The sequence below is a fragment of the Bos grunniens genome, chromosome 1, assembly GCF_055505025.1.
Source record: "Bos grunniens cultivar Pamir isolate PY7600 chromosome 1, Bosgru_T2T1.0, whole genome shotgun sequence".
In the NCBI taxonomy this organism is placed as follows: domain Eukaryota; kingdom Metazoa; phylum Chordata; class Mammalia; order Artiodactyla; family Bovidae; genus Bos; species Bos grunniens.
Genome location: NC_141165.1, coordinates 57311116 through 57331736, shown reverse-complemented (window position 1 = coordinate 57331736; position 20621 = coordinate 57311116).

The window sequence follows — 20621 nt, the reverse complement described above, 5'->3', positions numbered from 1 at the left end:
CAGTCTCTGGCTTGCAGTCTCGGGTTTTATGGTGATGGGATTAGTTTCCGGGTGGTCTTTGGCCAATCATTCTAATTCAGAGTCTTTCCTGGTGGCACACGCATTGCTCAGCCAAGATGGATGCTAACGAGAGGGATTCTGGAAAGTGGATGGACACGTGGTGTCTCCTTTCAACCTTTCCCGAACCCTTCCGGTTGGTGGTGGCTTATTAGTTCCGTATTCCTTTTCAGAATCTCCTGTCATAAAACAACTCATGCAAATAGTTACTATGGTGCCTGGTCAGGGTGGGCGGTTTCAATCTGTGTACTTCCCCTAACAGTACATGATTATCTTTTTAAAATTAATTTATTTTTATTGAAGTATAGTTGATGTACAGTATTATATAAGCTAGTACATGCTTCGGAGAAGGCGATGGCACCCCACTCCAGTACTCTTGCCTGGAAAATCCCATGGACGGAAGAACCTGGTAGGCTGCAGTCCATGGAGTTGCAAAGAGTCGGACACGACTGAGTGACTTTCCTTTCACTTTTCACTTTCATGCATTGGAGAAGGAAATGGCAACCCACTCCAGTGTTCTTGCCTGGAGAATCCTAGGGACAGGGGAGCCTGGTGGGCTGCTGTCTATGGGGTCACACAGAGTCGGACACGACTGAAGTGACTTAGCAGCAGTAGCAGTAACAGTACATGCTTATCTTTAAAATAATGTTTAATTGTTACATTATGTTTTAAATAATTGTGTCACCAATGTACATTTGATGGCCTAGTTATACTTGGCAGTATCACTGAGACTGGAATCCATTTTTTACTTTGATTAGTTTTTTTCTTCTTGTTGGGGTTTTTGACATTTACAGGTGTTTTGGTAGCATCAAAAGTTGTTGCTAGAAGAGAAAAAGAGGACCTGAAATAAAATGAACATGATACTTGCCATTTTCTGTTATGGTAAAACAGTGGAAAAATCCCTTAATTATCTAATTTTAGGATGGCCAGTGTGATGGTTCATTTTATGTAGCAACTTGGCCAGGCTAAAGTACTCAGATATTGGCTACACTTTATTTTAGATCTTTCTATAAAGGTATTTTTCAGGTGAGATTAACATTTAAATCAACAGACTTTGAGTAAAGCAGATTACTCTCCATAGTAGACCGAGGTCCTCTAAGGAAGAGAGAATTCTGTCTTCAGACTACCTTCAGGTGAAGCTAAAACATCAGCCCTTCCCTGGTCCCAAGCCTGTAGATTTTGAATTTGCTAGCCATCACAACTGGTTCTGTTCCTATGGAGAAGTACAAATTGTGTTTCCCTGACTAGTACAAACACAGTCAGTATGGAGGATTGTTGTGGTAGGTTAAAAAAACACCCAAAACTACATTTCAAAGTGTTTTGCTAGTCCTAAGTGGTAGTGGACCCTGGGGTTGGTTTGTATTCAAGGTTTCACATAATTTTATAATGCAAGAGCTTCAAAAGGGACAGTAGATGAAAGGAGAATAGTTTTATGGATGTCACTTTGCAATGTCTTTGGACAATTTCTCCTTAAAGCATTTGTTGACTTACCAGAGAAACATCCCTACAGCTTGGCATAACCATTATGTCATCACCACAGCATAGACATATCTCAGGATTCAAACTCTTTTTAATCTGGATAGTATTCTAAGATTCTAAATTCTGAGATTCTGGGTAGACCCCATATAGACTGATGGTTGCTTAGTGTAAATCTATCTTTAATACTTTTTTCATGGCATCAATAAATTGTACTGGCATTCGCACACACCATCTACTTACAGGGTAGAAAAGGACGATATAGAGATCTAACAGCATTTCCATGTCTTTTAGCATACAAATGCCACTTATAAAAAGTGACTTACGTAAGTGAACATGAAGTAACCAGGAAAGCCAATCATACTATCAGAATATAATTTTTCAAAAGAAATAACTTTAAGAATGTGAGTCCTCAGCATTGTTATTGTTCTCTTAGCACTTCTTCCACCACAATCCCAGAGAGAGACAATAGCGAGTCAGCCTTGAATCTTTATCATTTGTGTCAAAAGCCCTTGTGGTGTCTTACCCTGAGGCTGAATTTTAGTATCTGTAGTTTAGTATCTGTAGGGGATTTCCTCTTCACCTGTTCAGATAGGAAGAGTTGCTATTTTTCTTTTCAGTGTGTCTGCTCAGGTTTAAAGTTTCTCGGCTTTTCTTCTCCTCCTTTGCTCTAAGACATCTTCCTCTCCCTTTTAATGAAAAAGAAAATTGTTTCTCTGGGTGCAATTTGTAAAACTCTTTTTTTTTTTCTCGGACGAAATGGTAGGAGATGTTATCCTATTCTCATTAGGAAAGTAGGCCCACTACTTTTCCTTCTGTGTATTCAGTCATGGCTTGAATCTTTTATTAACTAGCTCAGAAGGAGATTTTATAATATTCTATTACTTTTTATAATGTAAGAATTTTGAAGTAAAAATTAAGATGATAATTAGTTGTCATTGGTGTGTTTCTGGCCAGAATTTGAAATAAGGAATGAACCATTGATTTTGTCATTTGACTCTCAATATAACATTGAAATTAAAAATGAGGGTCCTCTGGGGCAGAGCAGACCCCCTTCTGCCTTTATTTGCTTCCCATAACCACATATTTAGAAAAGTTCCTAATTCATTCGTCATTAGTCTAATGAGGAAATAAAAAACTAAATAAGATTAGAACCATTGCCTGAAGCAACTTCAGTGCGTTCTCTCATCTGGGAGATCAAGCTTAAAATCGTTGTTAAAGGCATGAGCCTAGTTCTCACTGTGGAATTGAGAGAGTTACAGACATTCTAGAAGAATCACAACCATATTCCCAATTCTGGAATTAGTACAGTGTGCCTCTAGAAACTCCTGGACAAGTGATAACATGATTTTACATGCATATTAGGATTTAGCAATTTGTATTCAGACTTGCCTCTGGTGTACAGCCAGAGTAAATCCTGTAATTTTACAATTCTGGCAATACACATGATAGAAACAAAATTAAATTATAGTTGATAATTTAATATGTCTTTTGATACTTGTTGAAGTCATCCGTATTTGGTGCACTCTGAATGAGTCACACAATGCAGGCCAGTGGCGCACCCCACGCTTAAGACCACTTCATTCTGTGTTTATACAGGAGGGGCAAGACAATTTTTTCTGGAACAGATGAAATACACAATGGCTCCATCTCTATAATAAGGCACTGAAATATTTTAAATAATGCCTTGATTCAGAAAAACCAGTCCTCTTTGTCCCTATGATTCAGTTGTTGGAAAGATCTTGAGCAATGCTTATCTCATCTTGACTTTGGGCACATGCCATTTTCTCATCTCCAAGGTCTCAAAATGTACCTTCTCAAGAGACTCTTAACTTCTATCTAAATTAATTCCCATTATTCATTTTATTCCTTCTTATAGTATCCTACTTTTTCCTCTGTAGCACTGATAACTTTTAATCTATTTGTGTGTTTTTTTTAATGTATATCTCTCAACTAGATGATACAGTTCAACAGACCATGGAGTTTACCTATTTTGTTCACCACTCTTAAGTTTAGCCCCTATCTTATGCCTGGCTGAGATTGAGTGGTCATTAGTAATGAATGAATGAATGAAAGGAAAAATGTGCAGGATCCAATTGATAAGCTGCCTCAATCCCTAACTTTTCCCAAGGAAAGACAGCATAGTATATATAGTGGGAGAAACACAGCTTATCAGGTTACACTGTTTACTAGATGGCAGATCACTTAGTTGAATGTGATCCTTTCTGAATTGGAGAAAAAGATACTGACTGGCTTGACTTAGCTCAAAAGATGGTGTGAGTATAAAATGTATTGAGTGCAGAAACCCTTTGGGAACTAGAAAGTGCTGTGCCATGCTAATTATCATAATTTCTCATGTGTTTACCCTACGATCATTGAATATACAGACAAATTAACGGGTGGATTAATTAGTGAATTAGGACCAAGTTGACATAAATGATCTATGAAAATCACTCAGTATCAAAAATGAAGACTGCATGAGTGAGTTGGACAATTAGATTGAATATTGTATAAAGCTGGCATTAATGTTGAAATCTAAATATCTAAATTTAATTAAAAATATTTCTGAAACATTATTCTCTGTGTTTATAGATTTCTTCTATCATGTGTAAATTCAGAGTTTTTAAATATTAAAATTTCACTGGTACTTTATAAACACTGTGCATCATACTTCCAGAAAAGGAGAAATTTTGAAAACATACTATTTATACCTCCCCAAATCTGTTTTTATAGAGCATTCTGTTTCATCATAATTTTCATCCATGGTTATTTATTACTAGCCATATTTGCATGAAAACAATCTTTATTTCCTCAGAGTTCATCTGTGCCTGTAGTTTATCCCCCACCTAAAGTCATAATTCTTTGTTAGTGACACCCTGATTGTTTGCTGGGTAAATGATTATGATGTTGCAAACAGGATTATGGCTTTAGCTGGGGAATAACCAGCAGGCATAAAGGAACTTTAAGGAAATAAAGATCCTCCTCTTTTAATGCAAATGTCTTTCATAGTTAAGGAAAAGGAGAGAATGTTCTTAATGTTCTCCATGAGGTAACAGTTATGTTTAAAATGAAAAGATTTAATTGATTGATGGGATTATCTTCTGCTTCTTTTTTTCTTTTCAGATACATATACAGTACAATAACATTTATGGAAATGTAGGTGTGAAAGGGCTCTTTTTATGCCCTTATTTCTGCCAGAAGGAAGCAATAGGTGAATTGTTTTCTATTCAGAAACAAATACACATTATTCTACATATAAATGCTTAGTAAAGTTTCTAGGAGGGAAATGTATTTCATCCCTATTTATAATTAACTGAACCTTATATATTCTAAATAACTCTGAAAGAGATGTTTTAAGGTAAGTTTTGCTATAATTTTGGGTTAGTTAGGTAATTGTCATACTTTTATCAGATAAGGTTTTGTCCTTGTTTATTCAAACGACCAGAGTTCTTTGACAGCTTCTATACTAAAAAAATGAAAACTGCAAGTGGAAGCATGAGACAAACAGATGCACATTTTAGTTTTCAAAAGTAATCATCACATCTTTCTCCTCTGACCTTTGTGCCATAGCTCTGGAAGAATATCTTGTAAGGTAGACTACTGAATCTGTTAGGATTTTGTTTAACTTTATACTACAGGAAACATCAAAGAACAGTGGAATAACATGGTATTTACTTCCTTGTATGTAAAGTCTGGGATTAGGCAGTCGAGTTCATCAGGGAGATACATCTTGCTGGGTTGTTTCTATCCTCAAGGTCCCCTCATCCTAGGAGATGCAATTTTTAGCCATCACCAGCTGAGTTTGAGGCAACTAGAAGTAGGGCAGTGGGAGAGCAAAATAGGCGCTTCCTCAATGAGGCAGCTTTCTTGAAATTAGTCTCTCTGGAAATCTCACACAATATCTCATCGCTTATATCTCATTGGCCAGAACTTAGCCATGTCTAGATGCAAGGGAGCTTAGAAATGTAGCTGCTTAAGTGGTTGTGTTGCTGCTCAGAATAAAACTGGGGTTGTGTCACTGGGGAAGATGGGGAGAGCAGATACTAAGGCAACTGGCCTCTCTGTCACAGAATGCTATTCTCATCCTTGATCCATAGCTTCATGCTCTCAGAATATATGGATTTTGACATTAATGTGATTTGAAAATACATGATAGAAACCAACCTTTTGGGATTTAAATCACTCAAATTTAAGAGACACAGACTTAAATCATTCAATTTCTTATAGAAACCGTACTTCTTTTTTTAGTCTGAAAGACATACTGGAGTTATACAAACAGAGACGTCATCATTATTCAGCTTCAAGTTTTCACCTTAGGACTTCTTGAAACACATTCTACATCTCTTTAAAGTTCAGTCTTTGGGCTGGTGCCCAAATCCAATCTGCTTTGGCAAAGACTCAGTGCACTCTGTTAAAAATACTGTGATAGGAAATATTTGTCTCAAATGAATGTTCCAATAGTAAGCTATTTTGAAACCTATGATGGAAATTTTCATAAGAATACACAGAGAACAAATATAAAATAATTTCTTCTTAGAGGACTGTTGAATATTTGTACAGTGGAGCCAGAGATTACAGATGCTCTCAGAGATAAATCCTCAAGGTTATGTTCCCATAGTGCACTGCTGAAATCCTTTAGAATACATATAAAATGAGAGAGTAATTGCTTTCAAACTGAGTTCTGGGGACTCTTAGTGTTTCTTGATCTGGTTGGGGAATATAAGTGGGACTGAGTTGCCCAACAAAAGCATCTATAGTTGGATGTTTTTTATATGAAGGGGTTCTTTGTAAGACTAAAGAAAGAATTCTGTGAGAAAATTTAGAGATCATTGGTCTAGTGTCTGGGAAGATCTCTAAACACCCTTTCAGGCTGGTATTCTGGGATTTATGTTGTCACGGAATATTAGATGTTAAGACACATGACTGGATTTATATGTCTTTGGTTTAAGACTAGACTCTAGAGAACTATGGAGGGAAGACAGTTTCTCCTGCTCAATTTACTGGAAGGATGCAAACATTGGAGAAGGAAATGGCAACCCACTCCAATATTCTTGCCTGGATTATTCCATGGACAAGAGGACCTGGCAGCCTCCAGTCTGTGGGGTCGCCAAAGAGTTGGACACAACTTAGTGACTAAACAACAATCCAAACATTATCCAACCTTAGTCAGCTGCCTGTATTGCTAACTGACTTCTAGTTAAAATTTTTTTCTTCATACACAAAAGCCCACTCAAAATACTGAAAGTAAAATGGGCTTATTTAATGAGAAGTGGAATTGTGTGGAAATCCAAGAACAGGAATTGTAGAAGAGTTGACCTCACAGGGACTTAGGCTTGGACTTGAGACAGTTCTCTTTCCACATAGTTGTGGACACCCATGGGTCCCTGATTTGAGGCGGGGAGGGGGATGGTGGGGAGGGGGGCGCACATTAGCTTTGTTTCTCCCTACTGATTGGCTTCTTACTTTTATTTATCCTTTCTGCTTATGCCCAAGGATTTACTTTATTAATTACAGACCTCTCACTCTTCTCACAGCCTCCCTCAGCCCTATTCAGACAGCTAACAGTTTCAGTCTTTTGAGTTGGATTTTCAGTTCTAAATCTAGAGAGAGAAGCTAGATTGGTCCGGTTTATATTTTCAAACCAGGTAATGTGATAGCCTAAGGAGGGCCCTGGGCTGGGTCAGGCTCAAACAATTATTTCCAGACCTTGGAGAGGGAGTGGAGAAAGGGAAGGACAACTTGTTATAAAACAAGGACTCTGCACTCAACAGGCCCAGGGCAATGATTTAAGGCTGTTTTGAAAAGGGAAGTGAGTCTGGTATGCCACAGACCTCCCTGAAAGGCCCTCAGGGAAGGAACGCAAAGTCAAAGAGAGGAGGTTTGTAGGACAGTTGTAAAAATATGAGAGTGGGTGTGAGGAGAGGGACAGTAAAGAGGGGAAATGAGGGGGCTGGTGGCAGGTCAGGACCCTGATGTATGGGAACAGTGCAGGCGGTACCTGGTCTCAGACAGCAGCAACCTGCCGTTCAGGGGCTCTTCCTAGACCTCCTCCAGGGCATGTTCCCAAACATGACCAGAGTATAAATATTACTCTATTCTGGAAGAACAAGTGCTGAAAATGAGTAATCTGGACCTTTGGTCTAAGTTTTTTTCCCTGATGTCCTCATCACAACACTTTTTCATTTCCAGGACTGATCTTCTTGACAACTATGAAGTGAAATTTCACACCGAATCCTCCTTGGGGCACAGTATTCTCTGGAGGCCCCAGTGGACTCTCAACAGCAATGTTACAAATGTGGCAGGTGCCTCTCCTTGGCCTGCCTGCCATCCAGAGCCAGATGAGTCTGACAGCCTGTCTCACACAGAGTCCCCTTTATTGGTTTTTGAAATAGTCCCATTTTGTTCTTTATAGAGGAGGAATGAAACCTCAACCAGATGCTTGTGATTGAAATAAGGGATAATGATGATATGTCTCCTCCTGTTATCAGATAAATACCAAGGTGAAAATGAGCCGTTTAGCCACAAACAAACATCGCACTAGGGGTAAATGGTTTATTTTCCAAGTTTGAAACAATCATACTTTGACAGCATCACTCTCAAGATTTTAGGTTTATTATAACATCATTAAAAACACATTTATTTGGTATTAGTGGAACATAGTTCATTGCACTGTTACATAAAAGATAGATTTGACATTAAGCTAGTTAAAAGGTCTCAATTTAATTTTTCATATTTCTAAAAATATTTTCTGACTCACTGAGACTCTTTAAATGAATAAAATTTTATTTTTCTATAAATAAGATTGATAGATTATAATTGTACCAAATGGTCAATTTTTTATTGTATGGTATCTTCTGTTCTAGAAATAGAAACGCTTCAGTTTCTCAACTAGATTTAGAGAAATTATTCAGCTTGATTCTACAACACCAGTGAAGGTAAATGGTACTTCAGAAGAAGTGTTTTTGCATTTTCTTAATGGAATCCCAACTGTACAAAATTTAAATTGAACTTAAGCTATTTTTTTTCCCCCTGGAATGAATACCCATTTCAATACTCACCATGGATTTAGTAGGAGATTTGTTAATAAAGCGGCTTCCCTGATAGCTCAGTTGGTAAAGAAACCAACTGCAATGCAGGAGACCCCGTTCAATTCCTATGTCAGGAAGATCTGCTGGAGAAGGGATAGGCTACTCACTCCAGTATTCTTGGGCTTCCCTGTGGCTCAGCTGGTAAGAAATCTGCCCGGAATGCGAGAGACCTGGGTTGATCCCTGGGTTGGGAAGATACCCTGGAGAAGGGAAAGGCTACTCACTCCAGTATTCTGGCCTGTGAGATTGCAAAGAGTTGGAGGACTCCGCGACTTTCACTTTGTTAATAATGGAGATAGAATTCCTATCTCTTGTTCAATTCAAAAAGTTCCTTTTAGAGAGGGGACAGTATATTGTTATGACTTCCATTGAAAAAGAGACTTCTTTGAACCCATATCCTCATGAGCCATTCCCCTCATAATCACTTTTGCTCCCTCTATAGTAAATTTCTCAAAAGCGGTATCAATGCCTCACCTCCTGTGTTCTCTTTGACCTATGAAATTAGGCTTTTGTTCTCGCCACCTAATCATAGTGTTCTTGTCAATAACAACCTTCATTTCTCTCAGAGCTCACCTTAGCCTCTCAGCATCATTTGATGTGGTTGACTCCTCCATCCTCTTTGAAACTGTTCTTTACATTATCACTGGGGACACCACAGTCTCATGAGTTTTTTTTTTTTTTAATCTTAGTGACTGTGCCTTTATAGTGTTGTCTGAAATTCCTTTTACTTTTCTCAGCATCTGAATATCATGGATATTCCCTGAAATATCAGGGAAAAATCTGTGGCCTCCTAGATCTATATTTTTTAAAAGCGATCCTTTCCATTCTGAAATACATAATTTCACCTTAAAAATCATCCCTTAACTCCGAATTAGGATATTGGCAGATCCAAAAGAGAACTGTTGATTTTTCTTTGCAAACTGGCTCCCTCTTCAACTCTTATTTTTCAGTGACAGCACTGTTCACCTAATTGCTCAAGCTAAAGACACTAGGAGTCACCTTTGAATTTTCCTTTTCTTTTCAGGCATTAACCCATTCTACAGTAACTTCTGTTAATTCTGTCTTGAAATATGCCCTGAAAATTTCCCATCCAACTACCTCCTCCATCACTCCCACCCAATCCACTCCTCTCGCACTGGACCCAATAGGGCCAATAGCTTGACTTCAAAAATGAAAATTAGATCACATTGTCTCCTCAGCTCAAGCCCCTCCTTGCATTACAGTTAGAACTAAAGTCAAAGTTTTGCAATGTCCACCAAAGCTTCATAAAATCAGGCGCATGCCTCACTCTACAGCCTCATGGCTTACCCTTCCTAGAGCTGCCTGTGCTCTGAGCTGTTATTTAAACTCAAGAAGGTTCTAGCTTTAGGACCACTATACTTACTCTTCCATCTGTAACACTGCCCCCCCACCTCCCCTAGATCCTTGCAAAGTTTCCCCTTTCAGTTCAGATCTCATCTCAATTATCAGTCGGAGTAGTTAGTTTCTGCTGCTGCTGCTTAGTCCCTCAGTCTTGTCTGACTCTCTACGGCCCCATGGACTGTAGCCCACTAGGCTTCTCAGTCCATGGAATTTTCCAGGCAAGAATAGTGGAGTGGGTTGTCATTTCCTACTCTAGAGGATCTTGCCAACCCAGAAACTGAACCTGTATTTCATATCTCCTAGATTGGCAGGTGGTTTCTTTACCACTAGTGCCTCCTGGGAAGCCCAGAGAAATTTCACTGGTTTCTTTATATAAAGGAGCCACATATGTCTTCACTCTACCCTCTTATATACCAAACATTTTTCCTACTATTATACAGAAAGCATTGATTCACCTTTTTATTGACATTCTCAGAATGTAAGTTCCCTGAAAGCTGTCTCATTCATAACTGTGTCACCAGTGTGTGTCTGGCACAGAGAACATTAGTTGGTTAATATCATCATTAGTGAATACTGATTGAATTAAAGATTTTTAGATCTGTAGATAGGTGTTGAGAAGAAATTTTCTATGGCAACTTTCTAACATACATTGAGCATCATAATGTAAACATTTTCATTGCCTTACAAGGATACCTGGTAAGTACTACCAATATTCCCTATTTTGCATATGAAAAAATAGACTTTCAGGATGATTAAATAATGTGCCCTAGGCTACTGAGCTAGTAAGTGAGGGTGTTGGATTGGAAATATAGGTCTTCCCATTCTGGGAGTCTATACTTGCCAATGTGTACAATACTTCCTTTCTACTTTTTTTCCACTTTGCTGCTGCTAAGTCACTTCAGTCGTGTCCGACTCTGTACGACCCCATAGACGGCTTTTTCCACTTTAGTGAACTTTTAAAAGAGAGTTTACTATTGATTTATGGAACAGACCTTAATTTCAGGTGCTGGGATTGGATTTTTTCATAGTAAAATATTTGAATGTAGCTTTATTATAGTTTAATTCTTTAAAATGTGTATTCTTGAAAAACAACAACAACAACAACAAAATCTCCTCAATTGCCTTCAATAGATCTTGGCTGAATAAAATATCAATAGCAAAATTTAGATGTTTGGAAATATTTATACTCTTGGCATCACAGCGGTCATTTTTCTCCTAAAGGTTGTGTATGTAGTTTTGTCAGTGGTAAAAGGTGGTTGGCAGGGGAGCTAAAGCTAGTGTCTGGCTTTTTTTGTCCTTGGCTGTAGGCTCAGGTACTACTTGTATCATCAGATTTCCTAGTATTCCTGACCACAAAACAATTCTGTGAGGCACCTCATTTATATCAGTAGTCAGTATTAGCCACTTAATAAACATTTTTGACAATCCATTATGTGCTAGGCCCTGAAGTAGGCTCTGGGGCTAAATGAATAAAGTATGAATCCTGCCTCAAGGAATCTGTGGTCTGATCCAGAGAATAGACACATGAATAATTGCACTAATGAATGTAGATTGACCTCACCTCTCTGAGATTTGTGTTAAGGACGTCTTCACAGATGAAGTGATCTTCAATTTGGGTCTTGAGAATGATTTAGATGTTGTCATCTCAGCCAAGACAGTTGGGTGGAGGTTGAAAACTTTCTTGGTAAAATTTATGTGACAGAAATATTCCTCCTAGAGAGGGCATCAGTTGCCTTTTGGGGTTTCTCATTAATAAGTTCAGTAATTATCATTTAGTTATGTATTCAGATAATTTATAGCTTGAAGATGGAAGATTCTGCATTTCCATGTACTAAGTTTATCTTAAGTTTTGACATCAGGTATCAGTATATTCTATAAGCCCTAGGGATTTGATATTCTGCTCTAAAGGAACAGGAAACAATAGAATCTATTTTCCAATTTATACATTAAGTACTGATGACAGTATGGAAAAAGAGCAAGGGAGACCTTCACTTATACACGAGGACAAGATGAAGGCAGTCATACATGGCAGCATGGCTTGAATATGTCACATAGCAGAACATTAAGGCACTGAATTGTCTTCTTGTATTACCAGAAAAACAGACATCACCAGGGAACTCTAGCAAAATGGGCAATGGAGTCCTGAGCTGTCTCCCTTTTTTTTTTTTTTTAATTTTATGGAAGATGGGAAGCAGCATCTGTACTATTTGTTGTAATATTTATTCCCTGCACTGTCATATGCAACTTAGATTCAACACATGAAAATATTTTATGTCAATATGTTTGAAACTCTGCTCCATGGAGCACTGGTAGTTCTAAGAAGACCTCTCCGGGTGGAGGACGTATGGACAGGGTTGCAACCCTTACCTGAGTTTCAGTGCAAATACTCGACTTCTGTCTTTTCCCTGTCACTAACAAAGTATAAGATTTTTCTCCACTGAAGATTTCTCATCTAAAATATTTAAACAATACTGTTCTAAGTGCTCTCTGATGAGAAAGGAGCCCTTATGACTGCTGTTCTAATTCAGTGGAATAGTACCCTGTACATGCTTAGAGTAGCATAATGCACAAATCCCTAAGATGGACTGCTGAGCACCTTGTTTTGGAAAAACTCAGTTTGACTCAGAAGCTGAGTCATTGTTCTAATGATGTACTTTTATCAATTGAAGAAGCACCTTAACTCTGTAGCCTCTGGTTCTACCAAAAGGAGTTTAAGCAATAACCTCTTAATGTGTAAAGAGACTCTACAGCCTATTTTTATTCACTTCTAGTTGTAAGAAGCTGAAGAAATAAGAGAGATTTTTAAAAGTCTTTTCATTTAAGTGATATCCAATATCAGAGGGTTTTTTTTTTTCTTTCTTTCTTTTTTTTTTTTCTTTTCTACTTTTAGAATCTTTGAAAGCGTTTTGGAAATACACCTGAAGATACTGGAAGCATCCAGGACCTAGACCAAAATCATATTTCCTCTGTGGGACAGGCACTGGAGCTCAGGGAAGGTACCTTATCCATCTATAGGCAAAAAGAATGAGCCAGTCTTACACAGACACACGGGAAATAAAAGGCAGGAACAAATAGCTGAGCTCCTGCTGACCCCTGGTATTTAGGACAGTAAATGGAGTAAGATGAAGGCAGAACGACAGCAAGAGAAGATCCAGGATGTTGAACAGATCATCAGAACACAGGGCTCAGCAGCAATGGGATACATGGAGGCTTGATCAGAGAATTAGATGGAGTGCATTTCTTACCTTGAGGTCTCTGGAATATGGTAGAAGGGGTCCCTGAAGCAGCTCCAGGGAGTCTGTGAATCCTATGAAATTGTAAACTTGCACACGTTTGTACTCTGGAAAGAGTCCATGGTGTTCTTCAGAGTTTTAAAGTAATCTATAGTGTCCTCTTTGATTTCTTTCACCAGTGTTTTATAGTTTTCTATATATAGGTCTTTAGTTTCTTTAGGTAGATATATTCCTAAGTATTTTATTCTTTTCATTGCAATGGTGAATGGAATTGTTTCCTTAATTTCTCTTTCGATTTTCTCATTATTAGTGTATAGGAATGCAAGGGATTTCTGTGTGTTGATTTTATATCCTGCAACTTTACTATATTCATTGATTAGCTCTAGTAATTTTCTGGTGGAGTCTTCAGAATGGCTGTGATCCAAAAGTCTACAAGCAATAAATGCTGGAGAGGATGTGGAGAAAAGGGAACCCTCTTACACTGTTGGTGGGAATGCAAACTAGTACAGCCACTATGGAGAACAGTGTGGAGATTCCTTAAAAAACTGGAAATAGAACTGCCTTATGACCCAGCAATCCCACTGCTGGGCATACACACCAAGGAAACTAGAATTGAAAGAGACACGTGTACCCCAATGTTCATCGCAGTACTGTTTATAATAGCCAGGACATGGAAGCAACCTAGATGTCCATCAGCAGATGAATGGATAAAGCTGTGGTACATACACACAATGGAGTATTACTCAGCCATTAAAAAGAATACATTTGAATCAGTTCTAATGAGGTGGATGAAACTGGAGCCTATTATACAGAGTGAAGTAAGCCAGAAAGAAAAACACCAATACAGTATACTAACGCATATATTTGGAATTTAGAAAGATGGTAACGATAACCCTGCATGTGAGACAGCAAAAGAGACACAGATGTATAGAACAGTCTTTTGGACTCTGTGGGAGAGGGAGTGAGGGGATGATTTGGGAGAATGGCATTAAAACATGTATAATATCATATAAGAAATGAACCACCAGTCCAGGTTCGATGCAGGATACAGGAAGCTTGGGGCTGGTGCACTGGGACAATCCAGAGGGATGGTATGGGGAGAGAGGTGTGAGGGGGTTCAGGATTGGGAACACGTGTATACCCGTGGTGGATTCATGTTGATGTATGGCAAAACCAATATAATATTGTAAAGTAAAAAAATAAAAATAAAAACAATAAAAGTAATCTATATATGAAAACATTTCACAATTTCTGGATGGTCCCCAAGGGTAGATTGGATTAAGGTGAAGGTAGACTTGATGATGAAGTGTCTGAATAACAATCTGCTTCTTAAAGAAGGATGGAGAAGGACTTATAATGTGTGTAGAAGTCAGCCTACCAAAAAGGTTAGCTGGCCCTTGCTATGAGAGAGAGAGAGGAAATTAGGCAAAGTGTAACTGTCTTTCCTGAAGGTTCTCCCTCTAGCCAGAGTTAGGGAAATTAACAAAGAGTGCCACTCCCAGCTCATCAGGGGAGATCTGAATGGTTCCTCCTTTCCAGTATGCAGCATCTACAGTAACACAGGACTTAAGTTCTCTTCTGTGGTCATCAAATGCTTATTTAGTTCCTACAATATATTTGACCCTGTGTAGGCATATAATGGATTTTAGCTCTCGTGAAACTTATATTCTAGTAGAATAGATAAGATAATAAGTAATTATATAGATTGTTGTTAGAGATATAAAAGAAATAAGCAGAGTGCTGACACTGTTAATTTGGACAGACTGAGTTACGCAGCAATAGCAACTGCTGCTGCTGCTGCTGCTAAGTCGCTTCAGTTGTGTCCGACTCTGTGCGACCCCATAGACAGCAGCCAACCAGGCTCCTCCATCCATGGGATTTTCCAGGCAGGAGTACTGGAATGGGGTGCCATTGCCTTCTCCGCAGCAATAGCAAACAAACATCCAAAATGAGTGGCTAGTTCACTGAGGCTTTACACGGTCATTTGAAGAGCAGGCTGATGATATTGCTTGCATCTGGGACATTATCAGTTAATATAGCATAGGGAAAGAGAATGAGGTAACCAGACCCTGCTTCTTTAAACTTTTAATCAGAAGTGACACGTCACCTCCATACATATTTCTTTGGCTGAAGAAAGATAAAGAGTGAAGATCATTCATCATCATCTGGTCACTCAGTCATGTCTGACTCTTTGCAGTCCTCCAGGCTTCTCTGTCCATGGGATTTCCTAGGCAAGAATACTAGAGTAGGTTGCCATTTCCTTCTTCAGGGGATCTTCCCGACCCAGGAATTGAACCTGGGTCTCCCATACTGCAGGCAGATTCTTTACCATCTGAGCCACTAGGGAAGCCCCCTATAATTATATATTTATGTATTTGATCTATTATATGTTTAATCTATACTATAAAATTTCCCGAATATATATTTTTGGTTGGGGTTAAAACCATCTAGCTACTTACAGTGATTTTTAACTTTTATAAACTATGAAATTAGACTGATTTGAAATTCACACCATTTTGTGGTTTGATATCATTCTGTGATTTGATATTACTCAAAAGTGATGCCCATCATATCTGCAGAACAGCAAGGCCTTTAAGTATGCCAGTTGATACAAAATATATTGAATTAAACAAATGTAAATTAATTTGCTTATGAGAAATCTGAAAATAATATAGTGAATGTCTTCAATTGATTGGCATTGGAATGTGATAGTTGGTTAATTCAGAGGCTTACTGGGTGACCAATCTAGCCCTGAGGTGGAGATAATGGACTGCTAATTGCATGCATTTGAGTCTGTTAATTTCCTGTTTCCCACCCGCTTTGTTCCCTCCTTTTGGCATGTCTGCCAAAGCAGATCAACCTGAGTTGCTGGATAAGGGTAAAGAGCTTAAGGCATTAAAATCTCCAGCCATTTCCCTCTCATATACTGCTAAATTTTTTTTTTTTTTAGTTCTTCATAAAAGAAACATTGGAACAATTAGCTATCATAGCAAAATCTTTCTCTTTTAATGCCACATAGTTTACATGGAGCCCTTAGTAATGAGGACATACAAATTGGATCACGGGAATAACTAAGAACACATTTAGCAAGAAAAACAGAAGTTATGAAGTCTCAAGGGCTGTAAATACTTGAACTTGGACCAAGAAAAACATAAAATAGTGATTTAAAGGCAGACCTCTTGCCTGAATTTTCAAGTTGACCAATAGGTTATAAGGGGCATTTGGTCATTAATCATACTTCTGACAGAGGAGAAAGAGTGTTAATAGAAAGTTAAGAGCGAGGATTGACCTGAAAGATCAGCTTAACCCAAACCAACGATTTTATAATGGAAACTTGAAGACCAGAAAGGTTAAGTAACTTGCCCAAAGTCATAGAGCAAGTTAGAATCAGAGCTGGAACTAAATTTTAATTCTGGATTCTTATACAAAATCTCTTCCAGAATTTATGACTTATGATTTCCTAGCATATTTCTCCCAGGAAAAATCCGTTTGGTTTTTACTCCTTTACTGAAAAAAACTTTTTTATTGAGGACCTACTGTGTTTGGAAGTATGAATCAATACGCTCTTGACTTCAAGAGGCTTACATACGAGGAAGGTTGGGAGGATAGTATAGAGTAATGGTGAACTCAAGCAGAATGCCAGGTATGAGTGTGGAGTGAGAAGTCTAAGGGGAAGGCTGTATTAGGGGTGGAGAGTTAGTTTAACGATAAGTAGATGATTGTTAGGTTAAGGAAAAAGGAAGTGGGACCTACTCTGGATGACAAGCACCTTCGTGTAAGATTTCAAAAGGTGTCCTCTTTGAGAAGTTACAGCCCAGTGGGCACATAGCTTGAATAATGAATAGAGGACTGGGTTTCAGCCCCAATTGCTCCCTGTGCCTAACTTCTTATGTCAGGCACAGTCACCACAGCATAAGCAGAAGGATATTCCATGCTGAGAGATCATACTAGGAAAAACTATATGACCTTTCATCTGTGAGGGCATTATTAATTTAAAAGAAATAGGAAAAATCCTACACCTTTCTCCTAGTCTTTCTCTTCCTAACTCTAACTCTCTGATCTGTCTAAATGCCAGAGAATGATATTTTGTATTGCTTATAATATACCTTAATTTACATAAATTAATATTCTGGGCTGTAAAAGTGTACTTATTACAAGTTTTGAATCTTGGCTCTACCAATTACTTATTAGCTATGTGAAATAGGGCAAGTTCAGTTCAGTTCATTCTTTCAGTCATGTTCGAAATTTTGTGAACTCATAGACTGCAGCACGCCAGGCTTCCCTGTCCATCACCACTTCTAGAGCTTGCTCAAACTCATGTCTGTTGAGTCGGTGATACCATCCAACCATCTCATCCTCTGTCATCCCCTTCTCCTCCCACCTTCAATCTTTCCCAGGATCAGGGTCTTTTCCAATGAGTCAGTTCTTCCAATCAGGTGGCCAAACTATTGGAGCAAGTTATTTTTGTCCCATAAAATGCAGACAAAGCATGCAGTAAGATTCTTCTGCAATTTTTGTGAGTGTGTAAAGAATAATAATATCTAGTGTGTGCATTTTCAGTCATGTCCGACTCTTTGTGATCCCCTCAGACTGTAGCCCACCAGGCTTTTCTGTCCATGGAATTTTCTAGGCAAGAATACTGGAGTAGGTTGCCATTTTCTCTTCCAGGGGATCTTCCCGACCCAGGAATGGAACCCACATCTCCTACATTTCCTGCATTGGCAAGTAGATTCTTTACTACTGAGTCACCTGGGAATCCCAATAATATCCAGAGTGCTTCTCAAAGTGCTTGGTATAGAGGATGTGTGCTAATAAGACACTTCAGTTGTGTCTGACTTTTTGTGACTCTATGGACTGTAGCCCACCAGGGTCTTCTCTCCATGCAATTTTCCAGGCAGGAATACTGGAGTCAATTACCATGCCCTCCTCCACAGGATCTTCCTGACCCAGGGATCCAACCCACATTTCTTAGGTCTCTTGCATTTGGACAAGTGGATTCTTTATTACTAGCACCAACTGGCATATAGTAAATTGTGCATAATGTTAAGTATTAACATTACATTTGATTGATATAATGATTCTGTAAAGTCAGCAGAAGTACATGAATATTCCGTTTAACACATGATCCACATATCACTCAAGCTCTCACACCCAATTAATATCTTTATAAGATTGATCATGGGTTGTAGAAGCTCAGCACCCTTCTAACAAGTTGTTTGTGGTCTTCATGGCTTGCACTGTCATGGTTGCCTTGTCTCCTCACTCTACTCTTGAAGAGGACTCACTCTCACTGAGTCACCCCTTCTTCTGCATCCGCTACTATTTACCATCAACTATCAGTATAATGTAACTATATTACTTTTCAGTGTAATAGAACTTCTTCTGAAATTTGAAAAATTTGGTGAGTGATCAAATTGGACCTTATACTACTGCACAATTATACTCATCTCACATGCTAGCAAAGTAATGCTCAAAATTCTCCAAGCTAGACTTCAGCAATACGTGAACCATGAACTTCCAGATGTTCAAGCTGGATTTAGAAAAGGCAGAGGAACCAGAGATCAAATTGCCAGCATCTGCTGGATCATCAAAAAAGCAAGAGAGTTCCAGAAAAACACCTATTTCTGCTTTATTGACTATGCCAAAACCTTTGACTTTATTTTTTGGGCTCCAAAATCACTGCAGATGGTGATTGCAGCCATGAAATGAAAAGATGCTTACTCCTTGGAAGGAAAGTTATGACCAACCTAGATAGCATATTGAAAAGCAGAGACATTACTTTGTCAACAAAGGTCCATCTAGTCAAGGCTATGGTTTTTCCAGTAGTCATGTATGGATATGAGAGTTGGACTGTGAAGAAAGCTGAGTGCTGAAAAATTGATGCTTTTGAACTGTGGTGTTGGAGAAGACTCTTGAGAGTCCCTTGGACTGCAAGGAGATCCAACCAGTCCACCCTAAAGGAGATCAGTCCTGGGTGTTCACTGTAAGGACTGATGTTGAAGCTGAAACCCCAATAATTTTGCCACCTGATGCGAAGAGCTGACTCATTTGAAAAGACCCTGATGCTGGGCAAGATTGAAAGCAGGAGGAGAAGAAGATGACAGAGGATGACATGGTTGGATGGCATCATTGACTCAATGGACATGAGTTTGGGTAAACTCTGGGAGTTGGTGATGGACCTAATGTGCTGCAGTCTGTGGGGTCACAAAGTGTTTGACATGACTGAGCTACTGAACTGAACTGAACTAAACAGCCCTTCTCCCTCTGCATCTGCTACTATTTACCATCAACTATCAGTATAGTATAACTATATTACTCTTTAGTGTAATAGAACTTCCTCTGAAATTTGAAAAATTTGATAAGTGATCAACTTGGACCTTATACAGCTAACAGCTTAAAATTTATATTAACCACTTCTCCTGCCTTGTTGCAGAAATTTCCAGTGCTGTGACATCATATATTATGTCCCAGACTCTTACTCTTGCTATCTTGCTGTCATATCTCTTTCTTTCCTTCTATTTCCTCCTTCAGAGAAGGCAATGGCACCCCACTCCAGTACTCTTGCCTTGAAAATCCCATGGATGGAGGAGCCTGGTAGGCTGCAGTCCGTGGGGTTGCTAAGAGTCAGACACAACTGAGCGACTTCACTTTCACTTTTCATTTTCATGCCTTGGAGAAGGAAATGGCAACCACTCCAGTATTCTTGCCTGGAGAATCCCAGGGACGAGGGAGCCTGGTGGGCTGCCGTCCATGGGGTCACACAGAGTAGGACACGACTGAAGGGACTTAGCAGCAGCAGCAGCAGCAGCAGCAGCAGCAGCAGCATTACCTCCTTGATTTTTATTCCTCTTTGCACTCTCCCTTCAAAATTAAGAATGAAATTTTCATTTTCTCATGTGAAGAAACAACTAAGACTTATTTATTTATTTATTTATTTATTTTGGTCTTGGCTCCTATTCTCAGAACCCTATCTCTATCCCAAGTATCTTATCATAGACCTTTTCTAAATAAAGACAATTCTCTTTCTGGACCTAGACCAGCTGTTAAGAAAATTGATTTTTTTCTTTTGTGCTACCACCACACGAGGAGACTGAAGCACAAAAAATTATATGGATTGATGAAAGTTACCTGTATGCTATTTAGCAGAAGAAGGACTTGAGCTGAATTGGTTTGACTTAAATCCAGTACATTTTCTGTTGTCTTCTTATTTAAGAAATATCTGTGAGATACTTCAATGTCTTGTCTTTTGACATATTTATTGAGTATATGTTCAGTTGAAGGCACTATGCTAGGTATTAAAAGTTTTAAAGATGAATAAGATTTAATCTGTGCTCTCAAAGTACTTAAAAATATACTGTGGGCAACAGAATTCTTTACAGGTTACAAAGGAAATGGCCTTGCATTA